The 14,229-nt window shown below is 40.7% G+C and overlaps 3 non-coding genes across 3 annotated transcripts; 1 reads left to right on the top strand and 2 right to left on the bottom strand.

The window, feature by feature from the left end:
- Nucleotides 1–2,067: 2,067 nt before the first annotated feature.
- trnaa-ugc (transfer RNA alanine (anticodon UGC)) lies at nucleotides 2,068–2,139 on the bottom strand. Its single transcript has one exon. It is a non-coding gene; the product is annotated as a tRNA-Ala (tRNA).
- Nucleotides 2,140–5,785: 3,646 nt separating this feature from the next.
- trnat-agu (transfer RNA threonine (anticodon AGU)) lies at nucleotides 5,786–5,859 on the top strand. Its single transcript has one exon. It is a non-coding gene; the product is annotated as a tRNA-Thr (tRNA).
- Nucleotides 5,860–12,981: 7,122 nt separating this feature from the next.
- On the bottom strand, nucleotides 12,982–13,092 carry trnal-caa (transfer RNA leucine (anticodon CAA)). Its single transcript has 2 exons — nucleotides 13,055–13,092; nucleotides 12,982–13,027 (listed from the first exon to the last, which is right to left on the bottom strand). It is a non-coding gene; the product is annotated as a tRNA-Leu (tRNA).
- Between the last annotated feature and the right edge of the window lie 1,137 nt (nucleotides 13,093–14,229).

Raw genomic sequence — 14,229 nt, 5'->3', positions numbered from 1 at the left:
TAACTGCGACCTGAACGCAACGCCTAAGACCACCAGCCATCTTGCCTGTGGTACTTAGAGCAGCGCTCAATAAAAATGATCAGAACCCGAAAGCGCTTCTTATGCGGATCAGTATATTCCGATTCCACTGGTTCTGCAGAAGAAATAAGAAAAGCCGAACTCAAAGCACTGTGTTGCCATTACGGGTACCCTGCAGCTGCTTTAAGATCTACTCACACCGTGTTGCCATTAAGGCTACCTAGTTAAAAAAAAACTTATCGTCATCTTTTTGAACGTGATTATTAGACACCCGTTAAATCTCCACCGAGGTTTCTTGAGAGATCTTCAGTGAGCGAGTAATAAAAAACTACGTCGCTTCCAACCTCTGCTGTCACTGTAAACTCGGACGTGATGTTCTGCAGAGTTGCAGTGTGCCTTTCCTATTGTCGTATTCAAGAGTACTTTCTGTGTGAGCTCCTCACTGCGTGTTCTGTACTCTACTGTGATGTAATTTAGATGATTACGTGGAGTAGAGTGACAAGATCTACTTGAACACTTTCGGTTTGTGAAATGAAACACTAAATTCACTACTGTAAATACAAGTAATGGACATTTAAAATAACCACAGTAAAGCTAGAAGAGTGAAAGATAAAATACTATTTAGAATGACATTCACAATAGACTTAAGAACAGCACAACCACCCAAACAGGAACTTGAACCCTGGGCCCTCAGATTAAATTTCAGATGCTCTACCGACTGAGCTATCTGGGCTCTGAAAGAAAGTTGACACTGTCGGGATCCTCGCAAGTCACGTGTCTCTTGTGCTGAAGAGCAGTCATACCTGACCCGTCTGGAATGACCACTGACAGACTTTATCATGAAGCGACGGCACCACTCCCAGTAGAATGAGTGAGAAATACAGCATGACATGGGTAGTTAAGGGGCTCCCACAATCCATCTTTCCTCACATTACTGATTTTTTTCAATAGCATTTGGACCTTTTTTCACATTCAGATTTTTTTCTCATTTAATAAAATCTTTTAATCAACAACATTAAAAAGAAAACAAATGGAACGTTTTTTGGAACAATAATTAAAAAAATATTTCAATGCCTTGGTTGTATACGTGTGCACACCCTTTATAAAGGGAGTTGCAACAGTGCTGAAATTTAAAGAGCATTTCTGTAGAGAAAACAGCCTTGATGTTAAGCTTAGGGAGCCTGTCTTTTCGAAATTCTATTTCTTGACACCTTGCACAGCCTCCCGACAGACTAACAAATATTTGTTGGAGAAATTGGCTCACACACCGGAAGACACTAACGTTTATTTACGATAGAGTATGTGAATAACAGTTTAACCGAAAAAGTTTGTAATTGTGATTTTGTTAAAATTCAATAAATCGTCTATCAACAGTTAGAATTTATTAAGAAATTGTTTTATTTCATAAACTATAAGACAATTCAGAGAGTTTATAGGTCATATCCGTCGCTTATGTTCTTTTAACTCTAGAGTTCAGGATCCAAACCCAGCTGCGGACGATTGTGTTTCTTGAATCTCTTGTAATCATCAAAAGTCGATATGTAGTCCTTCAGTACTTTCTCGAGTTGTGCCATGGATATTTTATACGTTCAATACTTGTCATGCTCTTTTGCATTTTCCTTAACAAACGGAAAAAGTTCAAAGTGTGTTTATGGCAGTGTTTCACATCTACACGAAAGCACTTGTAACAGTACAGGACACGCAGTGAGGAGTTCGTGAAGCTTTCAGTTTAGAGCGGAGTTTAGAAGGAGGATTCACTCGCTGAATGATCTAACATGAAATCCTGGGTGAGATTCAACAGGTGTTTTCTGCAACAGCCATGACAAGTGTGAAGCAATCTCAGGATTTCCTGAATTTGAACTAAATTATTAGTTCAAATAATTTAGGATTTAACAGAACTAAATGAGGTACATTTAAAACAGCAGCGCAACTCTGCAGCACGTCGAGTGTGCCTGCATTTAATTGTGTAAACCTTGCTCTCTCTGAACACAAGCAAAGAGTTCTCACTCAACAGAAGATTGCGATGTGAGTACTGTAAGATAAAGCACCTGGAGATGCCAGGGATTGAACCCGGGACCTCATACATGCAAAGCATGCACTCTACCACTGAGCTACATCCCCAATGAAAAAGGTTATGGAACAGACTTAGAGATGTGCAAATGCTCATTGATCACACCACTCATGAAGAATGCCTGCAGTTTCCCACTTTCGCGTTTCTTCTACTACAGAGTAAATTCATAGGAACGAAAAAATAAGGAAGGAAAAATAATCGCATCGAAGCTTCAAGAGACTGGGCACAAATTAATCTGTTATTTTTGCATCCAGTTACATGGGCGACGGTGGTTGATTCCCAGATGGGGGAGTGATTTTTGTCTACCTCCTTACTCGACTGTCTTTCAATTCTATTTTATTTGAAAGCTTTTTGCATCTTTTAAGTGCTCTTGATTAAACTATGCATAGAAAAACAGCAGTGCTGATGATTTAACGTAAAAGGGTGAAATGACGCCCCAACCACAGGAATGGTAACAGGAAGGATCGTGTTCTTATTTAATATGTCCTTTTGAGATGTCTTGTCAATGCACACAGGCGGTAGAGCTGAATAATTTACTTTTAGTGGCGTTTTTAAACAAAGATGGAACACGTTCTTTCTATACCAGGAAGAAAGGAGCAGACTTCACCTTCAAGAGGCAAAAATGACACCTTATCAAAGCTAATATTTATTAAAATGACATCACAACAAAAGAGTGGAGGCTTGAGTGAATAAAGCCTTGAGTGGAGCCTTGAGCTTTCATTGGACGTCTGTGTCTCCATAACTTTGTAGGTGAGAGAGAGGATTGTGATAATTTGCAGGTGCTTCTCGGAAGTGCGTTGGTAGTACAGGCGCCTTCCAAATAATTGAGTCAGGTTTGAATCCCAGCCAGTGCAAACCCAAATCTATTCAAGATAATCTGTGGTCTGCTAACACATCTTTTGAAACACTACAACAGGTAACACCCCGTGTGAAACATCATGAGCATCTGTTAAACCTCTCTACCTACCCGTTCCTCACAGAGACATGACGAGGGTCTAAAGGGACATTTTGAGCCGTAGAAACATTTTATCATTCTGTACTTTCCTGTGCAGTCAGTCCAGTTCCACTTTAACTGTGCCCGACAACGGAGGTCGTTTTGAAAACAACGACAGTAAAGGGACACTGCACGTCTGCAGAACATCACGTCCGAGTTTAAGGACAGCAACATCAGAGATTGGAAGCTAGGGAGTTTCAGGTCTGTGTTTTTATTATAGGTTCAAGAAAATCTGAATACCTTTTCAAGAAGTATTTCAGAATCCCAGTCAAATCCAGTATGAATGCCGCATAGATCTGCATTGTACAATTAGTATACTGTTTGTCCGTTGAATCAAACACGCCTTATGAAGCATTTCTAAAACAGGAGAGATCGTTAGGGGATGCATCTTCCTGTAAAAATAAAATGACTTCAAGGTCACTATAAGCAGAGGTGCTCTACAGAAGAACTATAGTCAGAGATGCCAAAGAGGTCGAGATTTCACCACGTGAGAGAAAGCATCTCAGAAAACGAAGTTGCGGTCGTTTCCACGCCTTATAAAACCACTAGGTCAAACAACAAGAGCTGAAGAGCCGCTGTTGATAGTAACGCGGCCGAGTGCTCTAAGGAGCTGGCTTAAACCTCCAGCCTCTTCAGGAGCATCTGTTGGAGTCGCACTGCTACAGCGTATCTCCTTGTTAAGTATCCCTTTTATTGTTGTTGCTACCTCCAGGCGATGTAAACCAGATTCAGAAAAAAAATAATTTGGACAACATTATTCCCACATTTGCTCAAAAGCGCAGTGGCCAAGTGGTAAGGCGTCGGTCTTGTAAATCAAAGGTGGTGGTTTCAAACCCCACCCGTGCTTGTTTCAAAGTCTTCAAAAAAAAACTTGCAGTGTAGGAGTCTCAATAGTACGAGAACATAACTGTCGCCAGTGATTAGTATTTGTGCATATCCTGCCTTGCTTTTTATTCGACAAAGCTTGTCTTTCACACCATCTTCCGAATGATCGCCTCAGCATTGGAAAGGAACGTGTGCTTGGTACAGCCCCCCACTCCATGGTCTGATCACAAACAGATCTAGTGAGCTGTCAGTCCATGTTGGAAGTAACATTCGAAAGCACTAAAAATCTGACTTAGGAACGAGAAGACCATGTTTTTTTAAACGAGTAAACGATCAAGTTCAAGTTCAAGTTTACTGTCATACTCATACGCAGGTATATGGTATAACGAAATGCTATTTAGCTAGCTCTCGGACATAAGTAGTACAAAGAAAAAAACACAACAACAATACAATTGTATAACAAAAGAAAGACAGAGACAACAGCCGATGTGCGAAAAACAACAACAGGTAGTGTGCAAAACAACAAAAAGGTAACAGGTTATGTGCAAAAACATGCATCAAAAGAATGAAATAAAGGGATAGAAATGATGGGGAGTGAGCTTTTGACATGTATGGTAGAGGCAGATTTTCAATGTGTTTGGGTTTTTGGTAAGAAAGAAGGCACCGTGAGGTTCAGATCATAGGTGAGAGGTGAGGAGAGAGTGAGAGAGGCTGGGAGTTTAATAGTTTGATAGTGTGGGGGTTAAAACTGTCTCTGAGTCTGGTGGTCCGGGCCCGAATGCTCCGGTACCGTTTTCCATGTCATGCTAAACGCCACAAATTGTGTTTGTCCAGTCGTATCAATCGTCCTAAAGTTACAGAAAATCCGATGCGACTGGTGCAATCAGCACACATTTTTTCAGGATAGTTGAGCGGTTTAAAACCGCAAATTCACAGCTTCGTGTCTTTTAAGCTTTGTGTTTCACTCTCCAAATAGAGGCACGGGTTCAAATCCCACTCCCGACAGTCAGGCGTTTTACCCTGTCTTTTTTGCCTGCTTTTACACTGTTTCAGTCTTGTTGTGCTCTCTGACAATCACAGTACGAGGAAAACGGAGAAACTGCTTAGCAAAAACATAACGGACAGAAAAAAGCTTCATAAACATGTGAATGTGATTAGCAGCAGTAAGGTATGCATTCAAATGTTTAAGGCTGATTTATAACAGCAGCAGAAGAAAGGTGCAGCACAATGCATTTTGTGAGAATTCACGGGTTTTTATGCTGCTTGGACTTCTTTCAGGCCTATGAGGTGACCCCTGTTTTATTTTCATTTTCAAACTTCAGAACCGAATAACAAAAAGGTTTCATGTGTGACAGCATTCCGTTGCAAATACCGTTTCCACGATGTATTCAGCGACGGGAATGAAATATTTTAGTGCTGGTTCAAATGCGAGGAATTTCAGAAAAACCTGGAAAAGCAACGCTTGCAGTAAATGACATATCTAAAGCGTGTAGTCAGCATGAACAGAACAACGCAATGCTCTGTAAAAACGATCTGAAGCCGCAATTACTCTTTTATCTCGGGCAGTTCATTCCGATACGATGTTTCCACAGACTAAATGAAATGCCGAACTCCAAACATGTTGTTGCCATTATTGTACTCCTGCTGAAAGAAGAAAGAAAGGTGTCGTAAATGAACTTTGTCGCCCGTGGGAGATGTCAAGTGCATTGGACATGAAAAGTGCCGGATAAAACCTATTTCTCTTCGTTTCTCTTACAGTCGGGGCTCCTATTGAATGTAAAGGAGGCAACGTGCTCAGCCAGCCGACTCAGCGCTTACTGATCGCAGGTGTCTCAGAGCGGTGTGTCCAAGTGGCAGTAAAAGAGGGGAATTCTGCCGGCGTCGTGGCTTAGTTGGTTAAAGCGCCTGTCTAGTAAACAGGAGATTCTGGGTTCAAATCCCAGCGGTGCCTTTTTTCCTGTCTTCTCGCACCGTTTATTGTTATAGAGAACATGCTTCTGCATTACCTCAGTCAATATCACCGGGAATGTGAATAGAAATGTAAACATCAATATTTCTGCTGTCTCCTGAGAAACACAAGTATAGAGTCAAAACACAAGAAATAATGCTAAAAAAGTATTCAGTTAACACCCAGATGTGACAAAACACATTTAAGACTTACATCCCCTTTAAATATGTATTTCCTTAATATCAGTTGTCTTCCCTCCCCAGGACACCTGCAAATTCACTATATCATATTAAAAGCTGTGTGTAAGTCTTACATGTGTTCTGTCACATCTGGGTGTTAAATTAATAGATGTGTTGTGTTATTTTATATGATTTGACTCCACGCTTGTGTTTCTCGGGAGACAGCAGAAATATTGGGGATTTGCGGCTACAGAAAATAATGTGAACTTTACAGGCAAAAGTAATAATAATAATAATAATAAGAATAATAATAATAATTGCTTACACTTATATAGCGCTTTTTCTGGACACTCCACTCAAAGCGCTTTACAGGTAATGGGGACTCCCCTCCACCACCACCAATGTGCAGCATCCACCTGGATGATGCGACGGCAGCCATAGTGCGCCAGAACACTCACCACACATCAGCTATCAGTGGGGAGGAGAGCAGAGTAATGAAGCCAATTCACAGAGGGGGATTGTTAGGAGGCCATAATTGATAACAGCCGATGGGGAAATTTGGCCAGGATGCCAGGGTTACACCCCTACTCTTTTCGAGAAACACCCTGGGATTTTTAATGACCACAGAGAGTCAGGACCTCGGTTTTACGTCTCATCCGAAGGACGGCGCCTGTTTTTTACAGTATAGTGTCCCCGTCACTACACTGGGTCTTTAGGACCCACATGAGCCGCAGGGTGAGCGCCCCCTGCTGGCCCCACTAATTACGTTAAAGAAACAAAAACGTATTGTCACCTTTTTCAACGTGATTTTTTAAGACATTTGTTCGGAATAGTATATCTTCTCGTGTCTGTGGCTGTTATCCTACAATAACGGTGGTGAAATAGCAGGAATGTGTGGAAAGAATCGGAGATAGAACAGAAGACTCATCCAGTCGATAGTAAGGTTGTGTAGGACCGCACACCCTACGATGTCAGTGTTGAGTAGTGAGGTTTAAAAGCTTCTTCACGAACCAGGAAGGAGTACAAACCTAAAGTCTTCTGATCCGTAATCAGACACGTTATCCATTGCGCCATTGGCATTTGTATTGCATTCAGAGCCGCTACTATTCATGTGTCTTGTAAGTGTGTCTAGTTACTACGTCTTTCATTATGTCTGGTTTAAAATAATGTATCTTTAAAACAGACAAAGGGTTTATGAGTCTCCCTGAAATTCACACACGAAGAATAAAAAATATCGCGTTTAAAAAGAATACAGAGATGCCGGCGATAGAAAACGGAGCGTCTTAAGTGCGCGCTATAACTGAACTAAACTCCCGATCGGTAAGTTTGTCGACGGCTTTTTAATTGTGTTAGGAAGAACAAACAGTCCACAGTGTACATTTTAAAGGTCTAAGCAAAACAATCAGACCTGAGGATTGGGATTAGGATCCAGAACAGGAGCCTTTACTTCTTTGTATACTGAGCTTTCGGGTGAACGTAAAAGTGAAAGACAAATTTGCAATTTTCACTTTTTGATTAAGGAATAAGAAAACACCATCCTTCGAGCTGGATTCAAACCAGGGACATAAGAAATGCCCACTGTTTTTGTCTATAGTCTTAAGATCTAGCAATTGAGCTATCGAGAGGTCGGAAAGGAAACGCTTTGTCACACATGTAGCCCAATGTAGTGTAGTGTTCCTCTATTTAAATCCCAGTTCGACGTCAAAATACTCACTCCCATAGTCTCGTTCAGAAGAAGAAATGGACCAGGCTTCCACTGTATAAACATCTAGAGTTCTTATAAAACGTTTGAAGGGACATCAGTGCAGGCTGAAATTGGCCCTTTTTCTAGTGGGATCAGGATCATACAGTGCCTTGCGAAAGTATTCGGCCCCCTTGAACTTTTCAACCTTTTGCCACATTTCAGGCTTCAAACATAAAGATATAATTTTTTTATTTTATGTGAAGAATCACCAACAAGTGGGACACAATTGTGAAGTGGAACGAAATCTATTGGATTTTTGAAACTTTTTTAACTAATAAAAAAATGAAAAGTGGGGCGTGCAAAATTATTCGGCCCCCTTGCGTTAATACTTTGTAGAGCCACCTTTTGCTGCGATTACAGCTGCAAGTCGCTTGGGGTATGTCTCTATCAGTTTTGCACATCGAGAGACTGAAATTCTTGCCCATTCTTCCTTGCAAAACAGCTCAAGCTCAGTGAGGTTGGATGGAGAGCGTTTGTGAACAGCAGTTTTCAGCTCTTTCCACAGATTCTCGATTGGATTCAGGTCTGGACTTTGACTTGGCCATTCAAACACCTGGATACGTTTATTTGTGAACCATTCCTTTGTAGATTTTGCTTTATGTTTGGGATCATTGTCTTGTTGGAAGATAAATCTCCGTCCCAGTTTCAGGTCTTTTGCAGACTCCAACAGGTTTTCATCCAGAATGGTCCTGTATTTGCCTGCATCCATCTTCCCCTCAATTTTAACCATCTTCCCTGTCCCTGCTGAAGAAAAGCAGGCCCAAACCATGATGCTGCCACCACCATGTTTGACAGTGGGGATGGTGTGTTGAGGGTGATGAGCTGTGTTGCTTTTATGCCAAACATATCATTTTGCATTGTAGCCAAAAAGTTCGATTTTGGTTTCATCTGACCAGAGCACCTTCTTCCACATGTTTGGGGTGTCTCCCAGGTGGCTTATGGCAAACTTTAGACGAGACTTTTTATGGATATCTTTGAGAAATGGCTTTCTTCTTGCCACTCTTCCATAAAGGCCAGATTTGTGCAGTGTAAGACTGATTGTTGTCCTATGGACAGACTCTCCCACCTCAGCTGTAGTTCTCTGCAGTTCATCCAGAGTGATCATGGGCCTCTTGGCTGCATCTCTGATCAGTCTTCTCCTTGTCTGAGCTGAAAGTTTAGAGGGACGGCCAGGTCTTGGTAGATTTGCAGTGGTCTGATACTCCTTCCATTTCAAGATGATCGCTTGCACAGTGCTCCTTGGGATGTTTGAAGCTTGGGAAATCTTTTTGTATCCAAATCCGGCTTTAAACTTCTCCACAACAGTATTACGGACCTGCCTGGTGTGTTCCTTGGTCTTCATGATGCTCTCTGCGCTTTCAACAGAACCTTGAGACTATCACAGAGCAGGTGCATTTATACAGAGACTTGATTACACACAGGTGGATTCTATTTATCACCATCAGTCATTTAGGACAACATTGGATCATTCAGAGATCCTCGCTGAACTTCTGGAGTGAGTTTGCTGCACTGAAAGTAAAGGGGCCGAATAATTTTGCACACCCCACTTTTCATTTTTTTACTAGTTAAAAAAGTTTCAAAAATCCAATAGATTTCGTTCCACTTCACAATTGTGTCCCACTTGTTGGTGATTCCTCACATAAAATAAAAAATTTATATTTTTATGTTTGAAGCCTGAAATGTGGCAAAAGGTTGAAAAGTTCAAGGGGGCCGAATACTTTCGCAAGGCACTGTATAAAACCTTTCTTTTGGATTGAGAAGAGGATCATGGAGACACTCAAAATATCCCTGTCTTTGCTTCTTTCAAGAATGAATGGAGTATTGAGCTGCAAGCATCAGTTTAAATCAAAACTCTCTGCTACTGCAGTTGCTTGTTTGAGAGTTTCTTCAAATCTTTCAACTGAACGTTGATATCAAGGGATATTGACGGTAATATCATAGGGACTTTGGTTTTCTTTTGATCGAAAATTGTATTAAAATACAAGCCTCTTTCACAGTTGTATAATACTTTCCCTTGCATCCTCAGATAAAATTTCTAAATACCACAAAGTTACAACATATGGAATAGCATTTATTTTAAAAAAGTATTTTAAAATTAGCATTTATTTTGAGCTATATTTAGAGCTTAGTAAAGATAGCATTGCTAATATTAATGGAGTAGAAATGTAAGATGAATTGATAGCTTTTTCTGAACTAAAAAAGTCCTACAACGCCTCCTGAAATAGGTAAGGACTCATAGCAAGACATTGCTATTGCATTGCGCATTTTGCAGATACGACCAGTTTCTGCTTCTGGTGAGTGCATCTTTTCCAAACTGAAATTAACAAGAACATTTTCAAGATGCGCCATGTCCCTAAATCGTTCATCAGGACTACTATTAATATCAGGTGAAAGCAGTACAAAGCATAAATTTAACCTAAATATTAAGAGACTATATCTGTCAGCTACTGCTGTAAGCATGTTCAGCCAACGCTAGAAATATTACTGCTCTACTACAGTAGCTAAAGAAAGCAAGTCCGACTTAGAAACGGATCACAAGTCGAAAACATAAACTGACAAGGATGGGATTTGAACCTATGCGTGCAAAGCACAATGGATTAGCAGTCCATCGCCTTAACCACTCGGCCACCTCATCACGCGCGCCACCCCCCTTGGGCATGATTTTGCTCGGCGACCAGGCTCAGCGCACATCGACCTCAGATGTCTCAGAGCGGTGTGTCCAAGCGGCTGTATAAGAATAGGTAATAGGTTTATTCCATGCCGAAAAAAAGAAGAACGAGAACAAAACGTTTCGCCCGTGGAGCCTTCTTCAGGTTTGAGAGAGACAGGGCAGTAGGCAAAGGTAAAATAGTGAGAGAACAAAGGTTTGAGGGTGGTTACCCACCTGTATAAGAATAGTATTCTGTCGGTGCTGTGGTAAAGCTGGTTAAAACACCTGTTTCCTAAAGAGGAAATCCTGGATCCGAATTCCAGCGGTACCTTTTTTTTCCTGTCTTGTTTTACAGAATATGTCATTTGGGACACTCAAAGAGGTCTTGATTTGGTTTAATGCGTTTATTCATTTCCTTTGCAGAACAACTTGTTTTTTTAAAATCATACAGCTTGCGAAAGATGAAATGCGAGTGAATTTTTTTGTTCACCAAAAGTATGTAAATGAAAAAAAGCAAGGTGTAAGCATTTCTGTGGTGCAATCGGTTAGCGTTTTCAGCTATTAACCCCCAGGTGGGTTTATAGTAAACATCATCACCGCAAAAATTTAATTGTTCCGCAAAACCTGAACTATTTTGATATTTGCAGTAGTAAACAATTGAGTACCAGAGTCAACATTACCGGGAATTTCCAATAATTACTGACAATGGCAACTTGCAAGCAGTTAGTATTCACCCATGGAATTATATGTTCCAGTGAGTGGCGGGAGAATTCACTTATGCTCCCGTTGCATCTTCAGCTAAAGTAATTTAAAAAACAATGCAAAATTGTTCGAGAACTTGACAAGCAAAAACAACAGATCGCCGGAGTTCTATTTTAATATTTTCGTATATTTTCCTTAATTTGAATATAAATGTTAACATAAACGCTGTTCAATATAATGTAATGTTGTTGTACTTTTAAAATATTTTAGCTGAGGGTGAGAGGGGGGATATTACGCCTTGCCAAACATCTAAAATAACTGTAAAAGGGGGTGGCATTTTAATTAAACTGGCAATCAAAAGAAAGTTACAATTTGTATGGTATTATGCTCAATATCCCTCGATATTGAAGGTCAGAAGAGGAATTTGAAGAAACTATCAAAGAAACAACGGCAATAGCAGAGGGTGTTGATTTTGAACCAGGGTTTGCACCTCAATAATCCATCAGTCTTCGCTTGACAGGCTTCCTCAAGATATTCGGTGTTCTATACAAAAAATCGACAATTAAGCGCAAATGTGACAAGAGGCAAAGACTGCGGCAGAGGAGGAATAAACTCCACACGATGACTGTATGTATACGTCTGTCTAATATTCGGCCCCTGCAGGGGCATCATATTCGCTGAACTGCGTGCCAGCGTGTGTACGGGCTTATACTGTAATTCAAGAATATCAATGGTCAGACGCTTACAACGGGTGTTTGTGTTTGTATTATTTAGATAATTGAAAAAACATTCAAAACTACAGCTCGAATGAAATTAAAAAAAAAGTTTATTTGTCTCTTTGCTGTAACAACTGTGCCAAAACTATTCAGATACATCAGAATAGCATCAGAATGTAACTAGATTTTATTGGATTTTAGGAAATGTATTTTTGCGCATTTCTCTATACGATCAGAATACCTTCCTGTTTTCACCGTTTATTGTTTCTGCCTATGATATCTCGGAAAGAAAGACCCAGTATCTGTTCACCGAAATAATTCAGGAGTTTGCAGTGGTTTGAGAGGAGTGTATGAAGGTAATGAAGGAGGGAGGACACGCGCATTCTGCACGGGGAGCGCAGAGCAATGAGTCGGGCCTGCAGCTCTCCGAGTCTTTTCTTATACAACCTCGCGGAGTCCGGACACAGCGTCTCCAGCCAGTGTTGAAGGTTTACAGTTCAGAAAACGGCTGTCTCGAGCAGAAACTGATCTTCCTGCTTTAGTTAAGGTTTGGTTATTGTGGGGGTTTAGCGCTTGTATCTCTCTTCTCTTACTAAACACTAACTACTGTAAAGTATATAAATAGAAGCTAAAATGCAGCTAAAATACTTCAGTAAGGCCGTGCAGATAGGAAAGTTTAATAAAAATGTTTTATGATCTATGTTCTAGTTGCCCATATATTTTTAACTCTCTGTTCGAGCTCTGATTTAATCCTCTCGGCTCCTGCCGCTGTCACTGGGAGAGTGGCTGCATTCCGTAGGGCTACAGGCTGATTTCACAATGCCACATTTAATGAAATACAGGGGAAACCGCAAGGAAAACAATATGTTTTAATACATCTTCTTCTGGATTTATATTTCGGTCTTTCACCTTTGAATGCATACCTTGACCGTAAATCTTTACTCGATTACAGGCACCCCAAACAGTTCTTAAGGGAGAAATCGAAGCCTATTTGACTTTCTGCTAATCACATTGAAATGTTCACGAAGCATTTCCCTGCCCATCATGTGCCCGCAAGCCGGTTTCTCTGTTTTCTTCTTTCTGTCGTTGTCAGCGAGCACAAGAAGACAGGAAAAATGCAGGAGAGGGAAAAGCTGTCAGGAGTGGGATTTGAACCCACGCCTCTATTCAGAGACCAGAACACCCAAGCAATGGAAAGACAGGAGTCCTTGAGTCTGGCGCCTTAGACCACTCAGCCATCCTGACAAGGCACGCAAGATGGTGTGTTAAAAGCACCAGTAGTTCACAAAACTGAGAAATGCTTTGCTGGAGAAGCGCCACGTTGCCTAATGTTGCCTAAACGGATCACAGAAATCAAATATTCGGATCGATTTAGAGTGTGCTTTACAGCCTTTGTGTAATATTTTAAATTGTTTTAAAAAAGTGTGTACTGTGTACTACGTTTAGGACTAGTTAGTGTGGTAGAATATGGAGATCATCTCCAGCTCTGAGCTCAACTGCAACAACAAGTCGTGCTGAACAAAGTCAGAGTTCAGCTGAACCTTTGCTCAGTGTGGTGCTCAGGACTCAGGAGTATTGTTGTGGTTCTAATTAGCACGAACTGCAGGGGCTCTGAATCAGAACATTTCAATTTATCTGTTCAGTAAGTTAAAATGCAGGACACATTAAAATCGGATTATTACTGTGTCTCTGTCCCGTTTGTATATAACCGGATGTTTAAAAGATACCAGTAAGGACACACAACTACTAATGTGGTACTTATTGGAAATAGTCCCAAAACAAGTACGTCCGGCAGCTGGTAGACCCCTGTAATAGTTTTGCAGTGACACTTTGAAGATTTACACTCTATTTAAATATTAATTTACTAAATTTCAGTTCTCTTTTCTCACACTCCCTGGCATAACTGAACTCTCACTCTCGCATACTAAAGGCTTTACATGCATTAGCTGTGATACAGATTCTAATAAAGACAGAATGAAACTGTTTGTTTTGTGTCTCATGGTGATCCTCTTCTCGATCTAAATGAAATGTTTAATATTATCCCTCGAGAAAGAAAGGAGTCAATTTCCGCCTGGAATGATTGATGCTCCATCAAACATTTTGTAATATCTCCGGAAGTTTATACAGTAGAATCCTGGTTTGTGGCTTAAATTCAAGGTAAACAAGACTAAGGAAACAAGTTGGAAACGATGTCGATCTGGGATTTAAATCATCCGGAACATTTCACTACATTGGGCAGTATGTGCCAGAGAGCAACTCCCGACATCTGTTGATAGCTCAGTTGGTAGAGCGGAGGACTGTAGTGGAAACAAGAGGCCATCTTTAGGTCGCTGGTTTGACTCTGGCTCGAAGGAAGGTGCCCTTTGTGTATTTCAGTTAAAA

The sequence above is a fragment of the Lepisosteus oculatus genome, chromosome 14 (genome assembly GCF_040954835.1).
Source record: "Lepisosteus oculatus isolate fLepOcu1 chromosome 14, fLepOcu1.hap2, whole genome shotgun sequence".
In the NCBI taxonomy this organism is placed as follows: Eukaryota; Metazoa; Chordata; class Actinopteri; order Semionotiformes; family Lepisosteidae; genus Lepisosteus; species Lepisosteus oculatus.
The sequence above is the reverse complement of the archived record's forward strand: the minus strand, read 5'-3'. Positions and strand labels throughout refer to the sequence as shown.